We start from the raw sequence: 22,493 nt of genomic DNA, 5'->3' as shown, positions 1-22,493 counted from the left end.
GAGGGCTGTATTGTTCTGTCATGGGCCACTGGTACCTTCTGGATAGAAGATAGAAATAAGATTGTGCCTTCTTAGAGCCTAACATTAAGGCAAGCCTCCTATGACACCCTTTCTCTTTTGCACTCTAGAGAGGGATATAGCTATAACAATTCCAGGGGCTCTTGGTCTTCCTTGGGTTCCATATTTGATCATGGGTGGTACACATTCCCTCTCCATTTGCATGTCATGTCCGTGTAGATGTCATGCCCCAAGAAGGTGAGTTACATTTTTTTGTGGAGAAAAAGTTTAACATTTTTGGTTAATCCAAATCAAATAGGTATTCAAGCAAAATAGTAACATAACAAATAACCATATATTTAGTGTAAACTTAATGTAAGACACTGTACCACAGATTATGAGAAACAGAAGCTTAACGTAGGCACTGCACTTTAAAGGGTTTTATTAGTGCACTACTGCCATATAACAAATTGCCCAAGATTTAGTGGCTAAAGACAACATACATTTATTTCTCAGTTTCTGTGATACAGAAATTTGAACTTGGCTTAACTGGGGACCTCTGGCTCAAGAGCTCTCACAGGCTACAATTAAGGTCACATCCAGACTGCTGTCTCATTGGAGTTCTGGACTATGGAAGAATCAGCTTCCAAGTTTTCTCTTGTGGACTCCTTCCTCTTAAGTTGTTGGACAGAGTCCTCAGTTCTTCACCATGTGGTAACTCACAATATGGCAGCTGGTTTTCCTCAGAGTGAGTAAGCAAGACAACCCAAGAAAGTGCTTAAGACATAAATTGCAATCTTTTGTAACTTAATCTTGGAAGTGATATTGCATTCCTTTTGTTGTATTCTACTTGTTAGAAGAGAGCTATTGGGTCCAACTCATACTCAAAAGAAAGGAACTACTGCATAAGTGAATGTCAAGGGGCAGAAACTATTAGGTACCATTGTAGAAAATGGCTATCAAGGAGGGCCACTTTTTGGGAAAGAGCTCATTAACTTAGTGTGATATGCCTAAGACACAGGTAAAGCTAAGGCCTTAATAAAACTGAGAGAAAGCAAAAAAGGGATGCCAAAGGCAGATTTTTGAATGACTGCTTATCATCAAATCCATTATCCAAGGAAAATCTATTAAGGAAAATTCTGTACCAGATACATTTTTTTTTGGCTACACTGGATACAATGTTTGTATAAAATGGATATGGTTTGGAATCTGACTCATCAGATACAATCTAAATATTAAAGCAGGGGCTGGGGGTGTAGCTCAGTGGTAGAGAGCATGCTTAGCATGTCTAAGGCCTGGGTTCAATCCCCAGCACCTAAATAAATATTAAAGCAATCCAGCTATTTAGAGAACCAATCACAAAGTCTGAAATACCAGTATTTTCAGGGTATAAGGGTTAGTGCCCTTTACCTTCTTGAATTATATGAAGTGATAAACTGTACTCTCTCTGGGATGAGCCAGTGTAATTTTGTCTCTTGGAATTCTGAGGACTATGGTGTATTACATTCCAGGATATATCAGTTTGACACTCTGTAACTAGAATTTTCCATCAGCTTAATCAGAATTGATCATATATCTTGAAACTTTAACTGGTAGATCACCAAAATAGCTGCTGTCCCTTCTTTTCAACTCTTTTCCCTGATCAAGGATGTAAGGACTATCCAAGGGAAGTAAGGGGTGCCAATGCTCTACCATATTTAGCTATTTTAACATGGTTTCCCTTTTCTACCATGATTAATATCAAGGTTCTGAGGAAACTAATAGTCATAAGAAAGAAATACTTACTTAAAAATGGCTGGAGACTTTTGTCAGACTATGTGGCCTAAGTGAATCCATTAATTTTTTTAATAAACTTCTTTTTTTAAAATATTTTTTTTAGAGAGACAGAGAGAGAGAGTATGAATTTTTTAATATTTATTTCTCAGTTTTCCGCAGACACAACATCTTTGTTTGTTTGTGGTGCTGAGGATCGAACCCGGGCCGCACACATGCCAGGCGAGCGTGTTACAGCTTGAGCCACATCCCCAGCCCCCTAAGTGAATCCATTAATAAATATAAGCTTAACTGAATTCAAATTCTCCTAAGATTCAGCCAAATTTGGGAAGATTGAAATAAAAACGACTGGAAAAAGAGGCTTTCTCTAGAAAGACATGGTCCCTTTAGGGTTCTTCTTTATAAGGGTGGTCAAGCACTGATCACATTGAGTGATTGTCAAATGATGGGTTACTTGCGAGAAGAAGTAAACAGATATTTAATTATCTTATGTTTTGTATCATTCATTATTATAGATCAAGGGTTAGTAAACCATGGCCTGAAGGCCAAATCTAGCCTGCTGTTATTTTGTCAATAAAGTTTTAGTGGAATATAACCATGCCCATTTGTGTCTGTACTGCCTATAGTTACAGTGGTGAAGTTGAACAGATTCAAAGGAGACCTTCTGCTACTCAAAACTAGAAATTTTGCTATCTGACCCTTTACAGAAAAAAGTCTGTCAACTTCTGGTACTGAGGGTAGAAAAGATGTACATCATAGCTGGGTGGGGTAGCACAGGCCTGTAATCCCAGCTGCTCAGGAGGCTGAGGTGGGAAGATCAGTTGAGCCCACAAGTTTGAGGTCAAAACAAAACAATACTCCCCAAATCAAAAGATAGACATCCTATTATTTTATCCTCACAATAATCCCATAAGTTAAACAGAAGAAGCACCATACCCATGAGAAAGGCAGACCAGAAAGGCTTTTTTAGCAACGCCTCACATCTAGCTCATGCTCTTTTCTGTAAATTCTCTTTATAAATGGGCACAAAGAGAAACTCTTATTCTCCTACCCCCCAGCCTACGTGATTTATCTTAAAAATTGTCAAAGGTCTCCTAAGCGTACTCATAACAAGATTTTCTTCCTTTGACTCAAGCAACTTAAAGTCTTCAGTTAGTGTTGATATAGGATGCTGGACTAAATTTACTCATCTTTTGTGTGTGTTAAATGTTGATGCTAGACCATGTAAGACAAAATGTTCTATTTTATATGTGTTTAAATTTGCTCTCATAAAAATCTGAATCATTGTTTTGGGATTTTTTTCCTTTGGCTCTTCTTAGATGAAATGTAAATGAAAATGGAGAAGATGGGAAGAGCACATTAGCAAATATCCTAGTGCACATCCCAGAGTCTTCCCAAAGAAATGTGTAATCTTGTGGTAACACTCAAGAAAAACCTGAGCTGGGGTTGTGGCTCAGTGGTAGAGTGCTTGCCTGGCATATGTGAGGCACTGGATTCAAAAAGTAAAACATTAAAAAAAAAAAAAAACTTAAGAGAAACCCTTATGTGCTATTTAGAAAAAAACGCTTCTATCAGGGCATTCTTTTGAGAGAACCTGTTAGTACCTAGAGAAACTTGCTATCTCAATTTCCATGTTTAAAATGTACATTTTTAACTGACAAGAAAGAATTCCCATACTTCCCTGCATAATTTTCAATATCATAATCCTCTAAGTGTGTGTGTATTTTTTCTTTTTGGTGCTGGGGATGGAACCCAGGGCTTCATGCATGCTAGGCAAGCACTCTACCTTTGAGCTATACCTCCAGTCAATGTATACTTTTAAATGTTTATTCCAAAAGTAATTATCAAATAGGCCTTGTTGATTTGCAAATTGTTGCTATCTATTTAAAGCTATATCACATTTATAACTCAACAATTAAAAAAGGAAAGCCATGTGTATCTTACAGTTCTTGTTTAAATCACTGAATTCTCTCAGGCTTATGACCTTGTTTGGCAGCCTCTAGGCCCTCATTTTGCAGATGGAAGCAGGGAGCTTCAGGAGAGGCAAGTAGTAGAGGACAGGAGAGAATGCCTAAAGTGTAATCTCACAGAAGAAGCAGATGTTCCTGATGCTTGGTAGCTCATGCCTGTAATCCCAGTGGCTCAGGAGGTGGAGGCAGGAGGATTACAAGTTCAAGGCCAGCCTCAGCAATTTAGTGAGACTGTGTCTTAAAATTAAAACAAACAAAGAACAACAAAACACATAACAAAAAAGGGCTGGAGATGTGGCTCAGTGAGTGCTTAAGCATTCCTGAGTTCAATCCCTGGTACCAATAAATAAATAAATAAATAAATAAATCACAAATGCAAAAAAAGAAAGGCTTTTTCTAACTGCTATCATGCATGCATGCATGCATGCATGCATGACTATATGAAGTAGTATCCTTTCCCTAAAACAATAGGACCATCTACACAGTGGATTCTTCTAGACAACACTAGTGAACAGGGTTGTTATGAATAGTGACTGCATCATTATTGTAGCTTTTTCTTGCATGCTTTATCCAAACTTAAAATGCTCTTTAACTAATATCCTCATATCTATCACCAAATGACCATCTTGTTTGCTGTGTTTGGCTTCTCTACTTGTTCATTCAACAAGTATTTATTGACTACTGACTGGGGTTTCAAGTAGAATTTGGGATGGGCGAGGGGAGGAATAATTAAAAAAATAAAGATAAGTAAATGCTCTACAATTTGATGTACACACAGAAGCATGAATTATTCATTCATTTGACAATTATTTGCTGAGTGAATACTGTATTTCAGATACTGTTCTAAGTCCCAGGGATATAGCAATAGAAAAAACAGACAAAACTGCTTGCCTTCATGAGGCTTAGGGTCTGATATTACTATAGATATGATTAACATTAGGAGAAAAATCCATTACAGACAATGTAAAAGAACATACACTCTTTAGAAGAAAGGCAGAAGAATGGCAGAAGTCTGAGTTTCTTTTATTATTACTGCAATACAGCAAATAGATTACAACTCAATTATTTTGAGAACAGATTATAGCCTATTTATGTAATTCTTAAAGTCTAAATAAATTTGGAGGAAATGAATCAGGCTTGAAGTATGGTGTTACTGCTACCCTCAAAATAGCCTATCTATTGGCCTTGAATTTTAAAATATGTCTCACTCGAAAATACATCAAATACAACATACAGCTGCCATCTGTCCTATAGTCATAGTAGGCGTCCCTTTCATTCACAAGTGGAGCCAGCGAAGGGGGGAGGGACTTGAGATGGAGAGAGGATAAATTCCACTTGTGCTATTAAAAAAAAAATAGAACAGTGAACCCAGTGGTTGAAAAGTGAAGATAAAAAGAAGAAAACAGTAATCTTGCTATAGAAACCAGAGAATTACGTTCTTGCTCTCCCCCTACTTTTTTTTTTTTTTTGCTTTCACACTGTACAAACTCTAGCACCCTGAACAACTCACTCTCCTGCTATTTCCAGCACTTTAAAGAAACTTTTCAACATTTCTGCTTGACACATTTTTTCAACAGGGAGGTGAAGACAATAAGTAAACAGGTAGTGAAGGGCTATTTAGAGAGCTGGTCAGTCACAGTAATAATAAAGGGAAAACCCCCACCTGAACAGAACATCCATCCTATGTGCGGCAGCCACAGACGGCACATGACCTCTGACAAACAGTTTTCAGAGTAATTTTAATGCTACTCTGGATTTAACTTGACTAACTGGTAGCAATTGAGCACATCTTTTTTTCTTTCTTTTTTTTTTGTGGCAGCAGTTATCTAAAATGCTACAATAACAGCATCAAAAGTAGAATGGTGGAAGATTGGTTTTCCATTGTGCTGCTGAACTGGCATAATGCCCACTTTAAAAGCAATTCGCTGCTCATCACTGAAATCTGGCAGACACGACACTAAATGCCTTGAGGGAAAAAAAGGGACTTGAGAAGGGGGAACCCACTTCAACCACCACCAAAGGGGGAAAGAAAGAGCGCCACAGATGAGGAATCTGGGTGAGAAGAGAAAATTGCCAAATAAAAAGTTTAGCATTGCATACAGACTCCCAACAGGCTGTACTTAATTTGCTAGAAGATGATTTTGTCTACAGGTCTGCATTAGTAACAGCAGAACAAAACAAAATCAAAATATATATTTATGTCTGTCTATTGTTCTGATGAAGCAAAAACCCAACGAGTTCCATCAATCATTTGTCAAACATGTCTTCCCCGTTTTATTTACCACCAAATATAATGAGTAAATATGTGATAATAAAACTCTTCTTTTTATATGGACATATACAATTTTTCCTCCTGTTAAATACAGGTAATGATTTAGGAAGCTTTCAAAATGTCTTTTTACTGTCAATAAAACTAATTCTATTCCCATTTTCATGTGAAAAAAAAAGGCTTTACAAATGAAAATTCAAATTAAAATTCTGATTATAGTGTAGTGTGACAACACCTGTATTTATAATTTTACTGTCAGCTAGCTTGTACTGTTTAACAATAGCTTGAAGTAGAAAAGTAATTGGAATTTGTCTGTAACATGCCAGATGACGGCATTGGGAGCTTTGCTACGCTACAGCAAATTTGGTTTGATGGCAAAATAACCTCAAAGAGATTTCTACAAATCAAAGTTTACTGGGGTTGGAAGGGGGAAAGTCTTGCAGGTATTGGACCCCTTCTTGGATTTGAGGAATCTAAGCATTTGCATCTGATGAGTAAAGACTGTTCTGATCCTGACTCGTGCTTCTATCATCTACCCTGCAGCCTCTCACACAACACAGATGTAATTTAGTTTCTAGAGTTACTCTAGAAAAACAAAGATCTAGGTAAATAAACAACAACAATGCCCTGTTGTTTCTAAACAAACCAATGAGTAAATTAGCTATAAACTTAGCAGAATTGGGTGGGATGAGAGATGCATCAAGGGAAGGGAAACATCTTTGGGGCCTGAAGAGTACACACATGGGGTGGGGTGGGGTGAGACCTTGTTGAAAATAAAGAACAGGATGCCTACCTTTTACCAAAGGTGGCACAGTTAGGAGCACTGAAGATGTTTATTGTATACATTCATTTTCAATAACCACTGATAAATAATATAGGTACTCACAGATGCCTAAGATTTGCTATTTATCAAAAGATTAAGAGAAAACTTACACATCCCACTTACACTTTTACTGGAGCAATATGGAGAAAAAATTATTTAAAGCAGTGTTCTGCTGTCAACTTGAATCTTTCAAAACTTATAAACACATGCTAATCTCCACACACAACTTGCCTTACTCTAGTCTACAAGTGAAAAGCCCATCTTTTTCATTATCCTAAAGATGTAAAAAAAAGAAGCCACATACAAAAGAAAAACAGAATGACAGTGATGTTTTAGTTTACACTAGATATGGCAACACACACAAACTGTCAAAACTATGGAATGAAAAAAGCTGTTATCAAGCAACTGTCAAGAGAGTCCTCTGAGATTTGGAAATCTTGTGTTTATTGTAACTACTGCACATTACACAAAGAAAGAAACATCCCTCTTCTCGCTCTTGCTGTTAAATATCATGCAAGAGAACACAGGCTTCTCCCTTAGTATTTAGATTAATTTTTCTTCCTCGTGTGTAATTCTGTGTTTGACAAAGCTGCTCCCCTCCTCCTAGGTTTTTTACAGTATGGTCATAGTTCAGAGAGAAACTTGAGGTTACATCAAACATTTTTTCATTTTGAAAACCATCCCTGCCTCATTTCATGTTGTTAACTGGTTGTCTATCCCACAAGAGTGGAATCTGTTAACATCAAAATTCAGAGTCTTCACCTGAATGATTTTTTCTGATTTAGTTCTACAAAGAGAAGCACAGAGTTGAAAAGACACAGACACTTACCATAAAATGATTTTAATTTGTGATTCTCTTTCTATCTCCCTATTAATGGATACAACAGAGAAACCCAAATCCCTAAAGGGAAATTACCATCTTATAAGGAGATGAAATGGAAAAATACAGGGTCTAACTCCCTTCTATGATGCATGATATTAATGATGTGCAGGTTTCTTCCCCAACCCAAACTCAAGGGGCCAAATGTCCCTTGTAATCTCACTGGAATCTGTACATTTCATTATATGTGCCAAAGTGGCCTTTTCACGTAACCACAGAGGCAGCACCATTCACAGTCCAACTCTTTAATTCCTGCTCCAAGGCCCACGGGACCCTGCTTGGCCAATTGCAGGGCATCACCTCATGGATAATGGCAGCAGCTGCCCCTTGATTAATGTAAGTGAAAACACTCTTCAGGTGTTTTCATTTTTACTTTTCATCATTCTTCTAGATGCAGAATATGTGCCTTCTGACATTTCTCAGGATGGGGAAAAAGTGGACAGCAGAACCCTTATTATAAGCATAACTGCCTAGATTCACATGAACCATGGGTCAAATCAAATCACAAAATACATTTTTGTAAAAAAAAAAATGGTTAGGAACACATGGGCTGCTGACAGAACAATAATCATAATTCCAGATCACAGAGATTCCACTGAATTTACTTTTGTACATTTTGCTGGCATCCTTCCCTGTTTGGAGAACTAATAACTTCAACACATGATCGATGGATATGTCGTGGCCATCTTGGTGATGTAGAAAAGAAATAGTCAACATGTCTCCAGTGGATCTTGGCTCTAAATAGGTTATAATGGTTACTCAACGATTAGAACATACTTATTTTAGGTTTCAGTGACCTGGTATGACTCAGTCAGCAATGGATAGGTCGAATTTTAACCTGAGGTAAAAATGGTTTAACAGCAATGTCAATTTTATAAATGAAGATGACTGAATAGTAAAGAAAATCTAAGCTCTAAGACACTTATGTAATCTTTTGTAATTTTAATAATCAGTGAATTATTATTAATTTTTAATAATTAATAAACATTAAAAGAGGAACACTCATGTGCTTTATCACTTGCATTTCTTAATCCTATTTTAGGGTATGTAGCCAATTTACATTCTTTTTGTGATATTAAAATCATTTTTCAATGCAATTATTATAATACCAACCAGTTTCTGCTAATAAAATTTTATTTGAAGTAAATAGAAATTTTGCCTCTTGGTTTAAAGACATTTCACCAAGTTTTATGTGGAAAAAAGAACCATATGTGTTTGAAGTTATGAAAAATGGACCACTGAAGAAGTTTAGGGAGATCTATAACAAAAATGGGAACATTATATATACACAATTTACAAATCAGGAGCATTGCACATGTAGTAGTTAAGCTTAAAATGTTATCTAGAGCCAGACTGTTTGGGTTTAATTACTGACTCTGCCATTAACTTGCTGTGTTACCTTGAGCAGTTTTCTTAACCTCTTTATATTTGTAATTACTCATCTGTAATGTAGGGACAACAAAAAGTTTCAAATTCATAGGGTTGTTGTGAGAATAAACAAGTTAAAATATGGAACATGCTTGGAATAGTGTTTGGGTTTAGTGTCCAACAAATGTTAACTATTAGTATGACCATACTTTTTATAGTTTGAATCACGGGTCTCATCTAGAATTTCACCAAAAAGAAAAAAAAATCCTGTCAGATTTAACCTGGGTGAAATCTGAGTAATGCGTGAATAAAGACTCTTGCAAACCTCCTATATAAAAATTTTGAGGACTTTGGATTTCATGAACATTCAGATGATAATACAAACAGCCTACAATGAAAATCTCCAATTTCTGTTTAAAGACGGCACACTAAACATATATAGTTAGCTTTGAAAATGCTTAAATCCTCACTAAAATTATAGTAAGGGTTTATTTTAAGGCATAATGAACTCTAAGGAAGAAGGAGGAGAGGAAACTTACCTAACAAATCTTAGCAGAATTCCAGGGCGGGGTTGTGGCTCAGTAGTAGAGTGCTAGCCTAGCATGCATGAGACACTGGGTTCAATCCTCAGCATCACATAAATACAAAGATATTGTGTCCACCCAAAACTAAAACATAAATATTAAAAAAAATCTTAGCAGAATTCCAAGCTGGCAGTGTGGAGAGCTGAAAGGGGACCTGGTTTACTCCACAGAACTCCTCAGGGTACCCCAAGCAATCTCCAACAGTATGGGCCAAGACTGGTTGGAAGTATACTTAAGAAACAGACCTGCTCCTCCATTCTGGTGAAAGGCTTATACTCTACTGAGGGTCTCTGAGCTGAGGGGCAAGCAGGCACATTGTGTCAAGACTGGGTGTGGACACCAGAGCTCCCTACCCCCTGATGCTGGCAACAGGCTAATCTTCTCCAGGGAGGAGATGGGAAGACCTTTTCTGAGTATTCTGACAAGTCTATGAGAAAAGACCTCAAGTTACTAACAGGTTATATCCATGAAAAAAAGAACTTTTTAGGAATAATAAAATGTTCTTAGAAATTAAAGGCGTTAGCTGGGTGCAGTGGTGCATAATTATAATCCCAGTGGCTCGGGAGGCTAAGGCTAGAAGATCACAAGTTCAAGGCCAGCCTAGGTAACTTAGTGAGCACAGTCTCAAAATAAAATATAAAATGGTGGGGGTTATAGCTCAGAGGTAGATGGCTCCTGGTTCAATCCCCACTACTGCATATACACACAAAGAAATTGAAGGCATTAATAGAAATTTAAAAAATAATAATTGGAAGGGAGGAAGGAAATAAAAGAAGAAGTTCAAAACATTTTCAAGAACTAGAATGCCTAACTTTCTAGATGTAAAGAGCTCACCAAGTAGACAGCATCATGAATGAAAACTGTCTCTGACAAAACACACCATTATGAATGTATCCATGCACTGGGTGCAAAGGAAATCCTAACATGTTTCTAAAATGGAAAAACTAATGTAAGAAGGTTATTCATATAAAGGATTAGGAATCAGAAAAGCTTTTAACTATACATCAGCAACACTAGAAAAGATCACAGAACAATATTTCCAAAATTATGAGGAATGTTGAGTTTTAGTTTAGAATGCTATGTCTATTCATTAGGTATGAGGTGGATTAAGGACAATTTAAGACAAGTAAGGTCTCAAAAAAATCATATCATGTCCTCTATCTCAGGAAACTACTGGAAGATGTCCTTTACCTGTCCTCCAAACAGGGATAGTAAACAAAAAAGGCACATAGTCTCTGACTCCGTAAAAGAGGCTGACAACAGTGGCATTGGAACTTGCTTATTTCAGAAATAAATGACATGTGAAGGCAGTCCCCAGATGATAGTAAAGTAAGATCTTCAGGATAACTCTGCATCAGGCCACATGGGCCATCAGTCCAGAATATCCAATATGTGTGAAGTGGTTGAAAGCCAAATTTAGAAAAGCAGGGAAAGAGCTGGTATGTATCAACACTGCTAATCTACCAGAATCATGTGACATCTGCCTGACAAGCATGGAGGTGAGGTGGGAAACGCACCATGTTTGGTGGGATGTGGGCAGGGAGCAAAGGCAACCTTTATAGGAAATAACAGGATGATACACTCTGTGCCTGTTATTTAGAGATAAAGAGGGGAATACTAAAAAAGACAGTGGAAGGAGTTACAAGTGGTTGTTTTAAGGACAAGGAAAAGGGACTGCTTTTTGTAATAAGACTACTCAACTTTTTATACTTTAAATTATGTGCAGGTGTAACTGATAACAATTTCTTTTAAAAAAAAAATCAACCAATCAACAAGTCTCCCACCTACCCCATTTTAAAAGAAGCAATCATCTTTGTCCATTTCTGTTTATACAGGAAATATTTGGGCAGCTTTAGTGGCTTATAAAAGTGACAGAAACACTTTGGCTGTCTAGCTAGCATTCTTGGGGTCACTGGGCTTTGTGAAGAAGGCTGGTGTTTGTGAATTATGAAAACTTTTATTCATTGGCATTGGGGATTGAACCCAGGGGTGCTTTACCACTGAGCCATATCCCCAATCCTTACTTTTTATTTGGAGACAGGGTGTCCCTAAGTTGCTTAGGGCCTCACTAAATTGACAAGGCTAGTCTCAAACTTGCAATCCTCCTGCCTCAGCCTCCTGAGTTGCTGGGATTACAGGTGTGCACCACCATACCCAGCTCCAAAAAGCATGCTAGGTCAGTGCTCCACCACTGAACAACACCCTCAGTCTAATTACAAACTTTTAAAGGTAACTTTTATATATTACAGGGTGTTGAATTCTTTTGAAAACTGGGCATGTTCATTATGAAACTTTATTGTGATGAACTGAGGTTGTGGCTTTGTGTATAGGGGAGGGCAGGGGAGAGGCTGATAAGAGTGGCAATGGAACATGCTTTCTTAAAACACTCCCTAATTTCAGTTTGCTTTGGAGCCACATTGCCTTCCCCAAATGGCCAAGGGATGCTTTTCTGGGTGACTCTCTAGGACAGAGTTTCTGAAGGGGTTTTATGCAAAGGATCCCTGTGGCAGTCTTTATACTAAAGCCCATGGACCTGATCTAGAAGATATATATGTATTTATTGTGGTGATGAGAACCAAACCCAGGGTCTCATGCATGCTATGCAGGTGCTTCACCAGAGAGCTACAATCCTAGCTCTCAAAAGTGTTTTTAAATAGGTGAAATAAAATACACAAGACTGCAAAGTGTTTATCCAGGAAATATTTGGGCAGCTTTAGTGGCTTGTAAAAGTGACAAGAACACTTTGGCTATCTAGCTAGCATTCTTGGGGTCACTGGGCTTTGTGAAGAAGGCTGGTGTTTATTATGTGAATTATGAAAACTTTTATCATCATTCATTCATTGGCATTGGGAATTGAACCCAGGGGTGCTTTACCACTGAGCCACATCCCCAGCCCTTACTTTTTATTTGGAGACAGGGTGTTTCAGGAATTATATATATTCAGTATAATGCAATTATACTGAAATATTCATCACAGTATTAAAAGAACATATTTGTAGTATAGTAATATATGTTCTTATTAAGGCATTACAGATAAGATCTAGCATCACAGCCACTGAAATTTCAAAGGAATACGATTAAAAGTGGTTTTTTAGATATCTGCAATAACTGTCATGTGATCTGAAAATATCCTTGACTTGGTGACAAAGTCATACATATTGCCAGTACCAAGGTAGTTAGAAACCTCCATCCATATTTGAAGGGAATGCTAAATTCCAGGTAGAGATTAGTGAAAATAAAGATGTAACTTTTTCTCTATTCTGGTTCACAGACCCCCTAGTTCTAGAGCAATAGTTCTCAAAGTGTGGGCCTGGACTTCTGGGGAGAACATGAGTCCCTTTCATTGTTCTCGAGATCAAAACTTTAAAAAAAATTATATTGAGATGCTACTGGCCTTTTTCACTCTCATTCTCTCATAAGCCTACAGTGGAGTCTGCAGAGGCTACGTGTTATGTACTGTTGCCATAGACTGAATGTAGAAGTAGAAGGGAAATCAGCTGCCTTCTCTTAAGCCAAAGATTAAAAGATTTGCAAAAATGTACAATGCCACTCTCCTCACCATTTTTTTTTCCTGGTTTAGGAAACAGATTTATTTCTCATAAAACAGGTTTCTATATTAACATGCAATGAGTTTATTATTATTTTAAAGTGAATTTAATAAACCTCTGCTCCACAGCAATATAACACAGCTGGCTTTTAATAAATTCGTTTTGCAAAGATCAAGAGGCTTATTTCATTGTACCTAGAAAAATCATTGTTACGTTTACTGTTACTAGTGTCCTTTGACTTAATGAAATACTGTCTAGGATATCCTCAGCTTTGGCAGAGGGGCCCCAAGCCCTCTTCACCAGCTTACACTAGTCCAAAAAGAGCATTTTTCTACCTGCTAACTTTGGGCCAGTTACTTTCTTATTGTGGGGCTGCCCTGTGTCCACAGTAGATATATTCACTAGAGTCCAGTAGCAGCCTTCCTGCTGCCTGTGGTTGGGACAACAATGTGCATAGACTTTGCCAAATGTCCCCTGGAGAACAAAATCATCCTGGTTGACAATCACTGCCCTCCATGTACTTATACAGGATGACCATTCCTCTGTTAGAAAACTCACTTTTCACATGTACCAAATAAATACCAGGACTCTTCTGTGGGGTAAGATTTTTCCTGTTACGGAATTCATGGGTAACTTTTTTTTTTTTAAGTGAGGATTAAACCCAGGGTGTTTTACTACCAAATTACAGCCCCAGACATTTTATAATTTTTTTTTTTGACAGGATCTTGCTAAGTTGCTGAGATTGGCCTCAAACTTGTCAACCTCCTATTTCAGCCTCCCAAGTCGCTGGGATTTTAGGAGTGCACCACTAACCCTGGCTGGGTGACTACTTTTAAAAATAAAATACTGGCTCTCCTGGGGATTTACTAAGAAAAAAGAAAACCAGAATAGTGATGCACAATAAGCTATCCAAGAGGATTTGTGCCTGTAGGGGAAAAAACAGTTTAAATGCTGAATTCATGATGTCATTGCTCTGAACAAGGGCTAAGAACTGGAGGTATGCCTCACAAGAGGGAATAATAACCTAATTGGGGCAAAAGGTTCTAATGAGGGAAGTCGAACATGCAGGTTTGCTTTTGGTCAGCAATAGCAGCCATTACAATGCAGATGGTTACCCAATAAAGATGGCGGTTCCCAGGGAGGCCTTCTGACTGAGAGAGATCATGGAGAATTCAGCTGAAAATAAGAGGGGAGAGACTGACTGCCTTTGTGTGTGTGTGTGTGTGTGTAGTGTTGGCGATTGAACCCAGGGCCTTGTGCATACGAGGCAAACACTCTACCAACTGAGCTCTATCTCCAGCCCCCAAGACTGCCTGCCCATTTAGAGAATGACTACATTGTAGGCAAGTGGAAAAGGCTGGAGAAGAAGCAGGTTCCTGTACACTCTATACGTGGGTAACTCTGGGAAGAGGGAGAACCCACTGGAGAAGCACCATGACAAAGGTCAAGAAAGGACCTGTTGACTGGGGTAGTTCTAGTGTGGATATAGCCTGAAGCCAGTGTGGACAACCTAGAAGGCTCAGACCCAGGTACAAAACTTGGAAGAAGTTTCTTCATGTGATCATGGATTCCATCAGACCTGCCAACAGACCTTACTTATACTTATTTCAGGCAAAAATCTAAGCTTCTTTGTCTAGGAGTCCCTTCTCTAACATCCAGGCCAGAACTGTCTAATGGAAAGAAAATAGATCAGGAACTGGGTGCTTTGTCAACTATACCAGCTAATTATCACCAGGTATGATAACTATTGATGAAAAAAGCAGGAGTCATCCTGTAAGCTTGCTGGCTTTTATAAATTTCTTGGCTTCTTAGAAAAGGTCATTGATAAAACACTCTCATCTTGTCAGAAATGAGGCAGAATGGGATCAATCAAGTCACTGGTTTGATAAGTAGAGTAATCTATACATCTGTGGCAGCTCAGTCTGTGGAAAACCCTTTCTGAACTGTTGTTTTCCTTCCTCAACCACATAGTAAGTCCCAAGCAATTATTTTGTACAAGGTGATGCTGCTAGCCTTTCTCAGGGATTCAGAATTGGAATGGAGAACAAGAAAAAAGTCCTTTCTCAGTTCTGGTTGCTGGCCTTACATAACAAATAAATTTGGGAACTGCAGGATGAGCATATTCTGTTCAGTGTGCGCCCCTGCCCCCACCCTAAAGCAGAGAAAGTCCCTCTACCACAAGGTAGAAAGGGAACAATGAGCTAATGTGTAAAAGAGGAGCTGAGATTGGAGATGAAAATGAGACCAGGTGGCTGCCCATACCCTGAGGTCAGCTTCATTCCCAGTCCTGGGTTCCGAGAGTCCTTGGATCCTTAAGATGAAGTCTTTCCCACTCAGGATCATTTCTGATATGTTTATTTAAAACTCCAAGTACAGTGGTGGTCCACCAAAACCAGGTAATCAGAAAGAGGTAGGAGAGAAAGGTAAAGAGGTCAGAAAATTCATCAGTATTCTTATTGTAGATATGACACCCACTCACAATTTTCCTTAAATTCTTCCAAATATTTTAATCACATTTTAAAGTTCTAGCAACTTCAAAAATTAAACCCTTCACAATGGGTTTCCTTTTTCATGAAATCTATCCTCTAATTACCTTTTCAAATTCTGAATACTAGCCAGGCACGGTGGTGCACACCTATAATCCCAGTGGCTCAGGAGGCTGAAGCAGGAGGATGGTGGGTTCAAAGCAAGCCTTAGCAACTTAGCAACTCAGTGAGACCCTGACTCTAAATAAAATGCAAAATAGGGCTGGGGATGTAGCTCAGTGGTTGAGCACCCCTGGGTTCAATCCTCAATACAAAAAAAAAAAAAAAATCCTGAATACTACGTTGGTCCACATAGTAGCAAGGTGAAGTAGTAATACTAAAGACAGGGAAAGAAATTCATCCTTTATATTTTCTAAGTCATACTAGTAAAAGCTTAAGGCAATGAAAATTTTGATTTACTGACAATGACAGTGCTTATATGATTATGATTAGTAACTGCAAACCTGCCATTCTATCCTCACATTGCTTAATGTATATCTATCTTCGTGTGTGTGTGTGTGTGTGTGTGTGTTTGGAGGGATTAAAAACAGATTCATAAGTGCTGGGCAGGGTGTAGGTTGGTAATACTGCCATGATGAATTCAATAACTGGTGAAAGACAGTGTGAGGCAAAGAATACTCCTGAAACCTACCCATGTTATGATTTGTTATTTAGTACTAGCTACATGACACTCACTGTTGTATCTCATTGGAAGTGATAAAACCACCAATCTGAATATACTCTAGTAGAGGTTGAGTACATTTGCTCATCAAAAGAAGCCAAATCCCCATTTGTAACTTCAATGAGCAGGAGGTAAGAGACGGACAAACTGGTTTCATTCACTGACACTTGAGTATACAGGACAGCTGATTATAAATGTGTCAGGTGTGAGGGGTGTCCCTGGTTTCACAGGATTCAGAGCAGAGACTCTTCTAAAACTGTGGGGTATCACACAACACAGAGGCTCAAGATTAATCAGACTCATCAAAGTTTTCACACATTAACCCTAATCTAGTGGCGTCTATCTAATAACCCTTTGCCCATGACCAGGAAAGATATGTGTTGAAATCATAGGACAGCCACCAAGGATCATGGACCTCTGGACTAATTTATGCATATATCACTTTGTGTGTTGATGGCACCCTAAATGCACGTGTTACATTAATTATGGAAAAAAAATGAATAACTCATGAAAATTGAAAGGAGATCAGGAGAGGAAAGGGACTAGGGGAAGGAGGAAGAGAGGGAAGGAGAAACACTGGGGAGTGATACTGGCCAAATTATATTGTTATATTGTGTGTATGTATGAATACATTAATAACAAATCTCACCATATGTACAACTATAATGCACCAATCCAAATACAGAAAAAATAAATAAATGGATAATACTTCTGTATATTTTTATTTTTAAGTATCTAAAAGAAAGATCCTTAGATTTATTAATATTAACTGGTTAGGTGGCCACTGGTTCTACTTCACTTGGTCTTAATGTAAGAATTATGGATTTGGAGAGATCCTCTTGTGTTTTTCACTCCCTTCCATGGACCAAGGTTTGATAGAGAAGCCTTCATGCATTGGTTCACTTTCAATAGAGGGACACTGTGAAGTTTCTGTTTGTTCAGCTAAGTGGCTTTAACTAAATCAAATCAGTCTTAACTAAATCACACCTCTTCAAATGGATTATTAAAAGATACTTGGAAAAAAGCTGGGATGGATTTGGGGCTGGGGATGTGGCTCAAGTGGTAGCGCGCTCGCCTGGCATGCGTGCGGCCCAGGTTCGATCCTCAGCACCACATACAAATAAAGAGGTTGTGTCCACCAAAAACTAAAAAAAAAAAAAAAAAATATTAAAATTCTCTCTCTCTCTCAAAAAAAAAAAAAAAAAGCTGGGATGGAAGACAATATGCAAATACCTTAAAAATACTGATTCTCACCCATGTCCATTTAAGAGTACATCTTTTGTGCATGAATCACCAGACACCTTATACAGAAAGAGTACACTAGTGATCTTTCAAACTACCTATACACTCACAATTATGTAAGTATCAAGGTTATTGCTAGAATTTAGATCTGGAATGACCCCTAAAGGCCCATGGGTTAATGGTTTGGTCCCCAGCTTAGTACTATTAGGAGATAATAAACTTTAAGAGATGGAACATAGTGGAAGGTCTTAGGTTATTGGGGGAATGCCTACTTAACTCTGTCCCCAGCCCTTTTTACTTTCAGACAGGATCTTACCAAGTTGTGGATCCTGGCTGTAATCCTCTTGCCTCCATCTCCCAAGTAGCTAGGATTACAGGGTTGTACCACCATGCCTGGCTTGATGCTACTATTGTGTGTGTGTGTGTGTGTGTGTGTGTGTGTGTGTGTGTGTGTGTTTGTTAGGGGGTACTGGGGATGGAACCCAGGGATCCTTTACGATTGAACTTCATCCCCAACCTTTTTGAAAATTTTGAGACAGGGTCTCCCTAAGTTTCCAAGGCTGGCCTTGAACTTATGATCCTCTTACCTCATCCTCCTGAGTCATTGGAATTTCAGGAGTGTACACTGAACCTAGTCCTACCTCTTTTCTGCTTTGCATTCAAGCCATGAGTTGAGGGACTTGCTCCACCACGTACTCTCACCATGATATGCTATCTTGCCACATGCCCCAAAGGGGCCAAATGATCATGGGTGGAAATTAAAACTGTGAATCAAAATAAAACTTTTCATAAATTAATTTATCAAAGGTATTTTGTTACAGTGATGGAAAGCCAACTAACATGTTATGAAATTTTAAAAAAGTGTTCAGAGAGCACATATCCAAGTACAGAATAGCACAGCATTTTGGTTCATTTTCTACATATTCTGTCATTAAGAGAGTGCTTTCTTGGGGTACAGGGGGCTATCTATTTTCTCATCTATGACCTCAGACTGATCTATGATCTTACTCTGCTTTCCTCATCACTAGAACACCTTGCTATAAGCAGAAGATAGAACATTCTGCTGCCTCAGCTGAATTAAAAAGCCCTTTTCTATGGAGGCTTCCATTCCACCATTAGATTACAGATTCTCAGAGAACAAGGGTGCTCTCTTATTTGTCTCTTAGAATAAGGTATGGCATAGATAAGAAGTTCAATATATGTTCAATGAAATTGAATAGAGGGTAAAAGTGTGACGAACCCTGGATCAAAAATGCTATATTACTAGATATCTGGAGAAGGAGAAATGCAGTCCTACCATCAAAGATTACCAATAAAATAGAATTTTCTTATAACTCATACTTACTTTGACAATGTATGCTAAATGTGTTACTTTACCTTTAATTAGTATTTTTTTTTAAATTAAAATTCCAATTTATTTAGAACAGACTCAAGAAATCAGATATTTTGGTTACCTCACTGAGATAGTTAATGGAAAGGCAATTGCTGTGGTTTGAATACAGTATGCCTCCTCCAAAACTTGTGTTGAAATTTGGAATCCAATGTAATAATTTTGAGAGGTGGTGGGATCTTTAAAGAGGTATTTGGGTCATAAAGGTGGCACCCTGATGAATGGATTAATGCTGCTCTTGCAGGATTGGGTTCTTTTTCCAGCACTAATATTGAACTCAGAGCTTCAAACATGCTAAGCACTACCACTGAGCTACATCCCCAGCCATTAAAATTTTTTTTAATCTGAGACAGCGTCTTGCTAAGTTATCCAGGCTGGTCTTAACCTTGCTATCTTTCTGAGAAGCTGGGATTGTATGTACGTGCCACTGGGCTTGGAAGGACTTGGTTAATTCTTGATGGAGTACGTAAGTTCTCACTTTTGTAGGAGTGGATTAGTTACTTCAAGAGCAGGTAGATGTAAAGTGAGGTTGTAGTTTGTACTTTTACCCTTTTGTTTTTCTACCATATTATGACGGCATGAGGCCTTCACCAGAAGCTGACCAGATGTTAGTGCCATGTTCTTGGAACTTCCCAGCTTCTAGAACCACATGCCAAAATAAGCCTTTATTCTTCATAAATTACTGAATCTTGAGTATACTTTAATAGGAACAGAAAATGGACTAAGAGTAATAAAGGATTATTGATCAATTTTGAAAATGTAAATAGAATACCATGCATTGATAACAAAACTATATTCTATACCATCTTTTTTCTGAGTCATGTAGTACTCTATCATTATGAGCAGATGTCACTATGGTACAGTGAAATTTTCTAGTCAGAACTCTTCTTTTCACTGCTGGGGATTGAACACAGGGCCTCACACATGATAAGCATGCACTGTACCACTGAGCTCCCTCAATCCCAGAATTTTCTGAATAGTCATATTTATATACAAAATGAGATTACCCATACTCAATCTAAATGTAGGATTTAATTTTATTGACTTTCAGGATGGAGTCTTGCACAGGGCACAGTGGAGCATGCCTGTAATCCCAGTGGCTCGGATGGCCGAGGCAGAAGGATTGAGAGTTCAAAGCCAGCCTCAGCAATGGCGAGGAGCTGGGGAGGTGGCTCAGTGGTTGAGTGCCCCTGAGTTAAATCCCTGGTACAAAAAAAAAAAAAATAGTCTTTCTATGTTTCTCACGCTGGCCTCAAACTGCTAGGCTTAAGTGGTCCTCCTGCCCTAGCATCCTGTAGCTGGGTATGCCACTGTACCTGGCTCAAAAAAAAAAAAAAATTCTTTTTCTTGTAGTACTGGAAATTGAACCTAAGCCCTTATACACACTAGGCAAGTGCTCTATCACTGAGCTACATCCTCAGTCCTTTTTATTTTTTATTTTGAAACAAAGTCTTGCTAAGTTTGCCAGGCAAGCCTTGAATTTGCAATCTTCCTGCCTCAGCTTCCAGAGTACCTGGGATTATAGGCACCACCAAGGCAGCCTGACTCAGGATTTTAAATTAATGAGGAAAGTGGTCAAAAAGAGAAGAGGGCTGGGGATACAGTTCATTAGTAGAGTGCTTGCCTGGCATGCACAAGACCCTGGGTTCAATCCCCAGGATCACAAAACAAAAAACAAAAAAGAGAAGAGGAACAGGTATAAGTGATGTTAAAGGGCTGGGGATACAGCTCAGGGGTAGAGTCCTTGCCCAGCCCCAGTACTGCACAGGCGCGCGCGCGCACACACACACACACACACACACACACACACACACACACACAATGCATTAAGCATATTTAGTTGCAATCAGATTTCAAATTTTTGATGAATTTATTCTTCAGAGAGGACAAAAGTGGACACTGACCAACTGAGCAATCCCAAAGGGATGCTCGTAACCTGGGTTGAAGCTTGGTGAAAAAAGTCCTTGCTAACCTATCCCAGGCACATCTGGCAGTGTCTGTATCACTAACACATTTCTAATGGAGAAAAAATAATATCAGCTCTCCAGGTTATGACTTTATATTTATACCTCTGAGGTCTTAAGAAAGTAAACTTCAGAATGATATGAACAGCAAAGTCCACTAACATTACCATCCTCCAAATGGTCAGTATACAAATCTCTATTCAGGTATCCACATACAAAAAAGGTGGAAAGATGTCACAAAACTGTTGTGGTAACCTCAGAAGAAGCATGTGAGTGGGGTGGGGGTAGAGGACGCCCATTATGGCTTGTTCTATACATTTCTCTATTGTTTGGATTTTTTGCCACCAACATGCATTCATGTAGCACTTGTACCTAAAAACTCGTCTATAATATGTCTAGTATTTTTGGATGAAAACCCAAAAAAGATATTTTGTGAAATTTCTCAAAGAGCTGGAGCATATCACCCACTGTGGCTTCAGATTCACCCCGTGAAAGCTGCTCTCAACGAAAGCAAAACCCAAAAAAGGTCACTCCATTAATCATGACATTTAGAGTAACGAGAAAGGAGCCACCTCTCTTATTTTCTGGAACACAAAAATTCAACACCAAAATGTTATTAAATCAAGTTAGTATTATCAGTAAAAAATATGCTCTATTTCCCATTATTTATGGAGCCCTATCCTTTTCTTTCTTACCAATTACATTCCCTATCATTTCCAAAATATACAAACTGTTTTCAATCAACAGATTTCTTTATTACAGTGTACAGCATGCTTGTTACGGCCTCTTTTCTATATTGAATCCTTGATTGGACAAGCATTTTGAATTTAACACGGACTATGATTGCACATATCAAACAAATTAAAGCTGCCAATCTCTTTTTTGGAGACCATCCTTTATATATACTACCACTGAAGAGCACCCTAAGTGTATTTGCTTAGGAAAAATGGGGCATGAGTGAAGAAATGATTGCCAGACTTTGCCATGTTATCTAGCTGCTCTTATGAACATGCGCTCAGATTACTGTTGTCCTTTTGAATGTATTTTCTAACTTTGATGTCAAAACCATCCGCATAGCTTTTACAACATTAAGCATTCTTCATGATATTTTAAAAAATTGATAAACCTAAAGGGTAAACAGGTAAAACAGAGACCAGATAATATGGTTAGAAGGCTGCCTTAAAGAGTTCTTTAGTATACTTGCTTTTGGATGACAGGTGTGGGGAGGTAACAGTGCTATTTTTCCTATATCCCCCCTATATAAAATGAGAATATACCTCAGGCACATTTATAACTATTGTCTGCTAAGGAACTTTAAGCGATTTTTCATTATGTAGCACTGGAAAAAAAACAGGTTTTATTACTAGACAGGGATAGCATTCAAGGATTAGACTAGTAAGTCAAACTGAAATGTTTTCAAAAAGTTGAAGAAAGATGCAGTCCTGTGGTTAAGGCACAGTTACTAGTTTTTCAAATAA

The 22,493-nt window shown here is 38.3% G+C and overlaps 1 protein-coding gene across 2 annotated transcripts in view; it reads right to left on the bottom strand.

The window, feature by feature from the left end:
- POLA1 (DNA polymerase alpha 1, catalytic subunit) overlaps positions 1 to 22,493 on the bottom strand; it is a 296,467-nt gene that overhangs the window by 8,624 nt on the left and 265,350 nt on the right. The window lies entirely within an intron of this gene.

The sequence above is a fragment of the Spermophilus citellus genome, assembly GCF_964194105.1.
Source record: "Spermophilus citellus genome assembly, chromosome: X".
Lineage (NCBI taxonomy): Eukaryota > Metazoa > Chordata > Mammalia > Rodentia > Sciuridae > Spermophilus > Spermophilus citellus.
The sequence above is the reverse complement of the archived record's forward strand: the minus strand, read 5'-3'. Positions and strand labels throughout refer to the sequence as shown.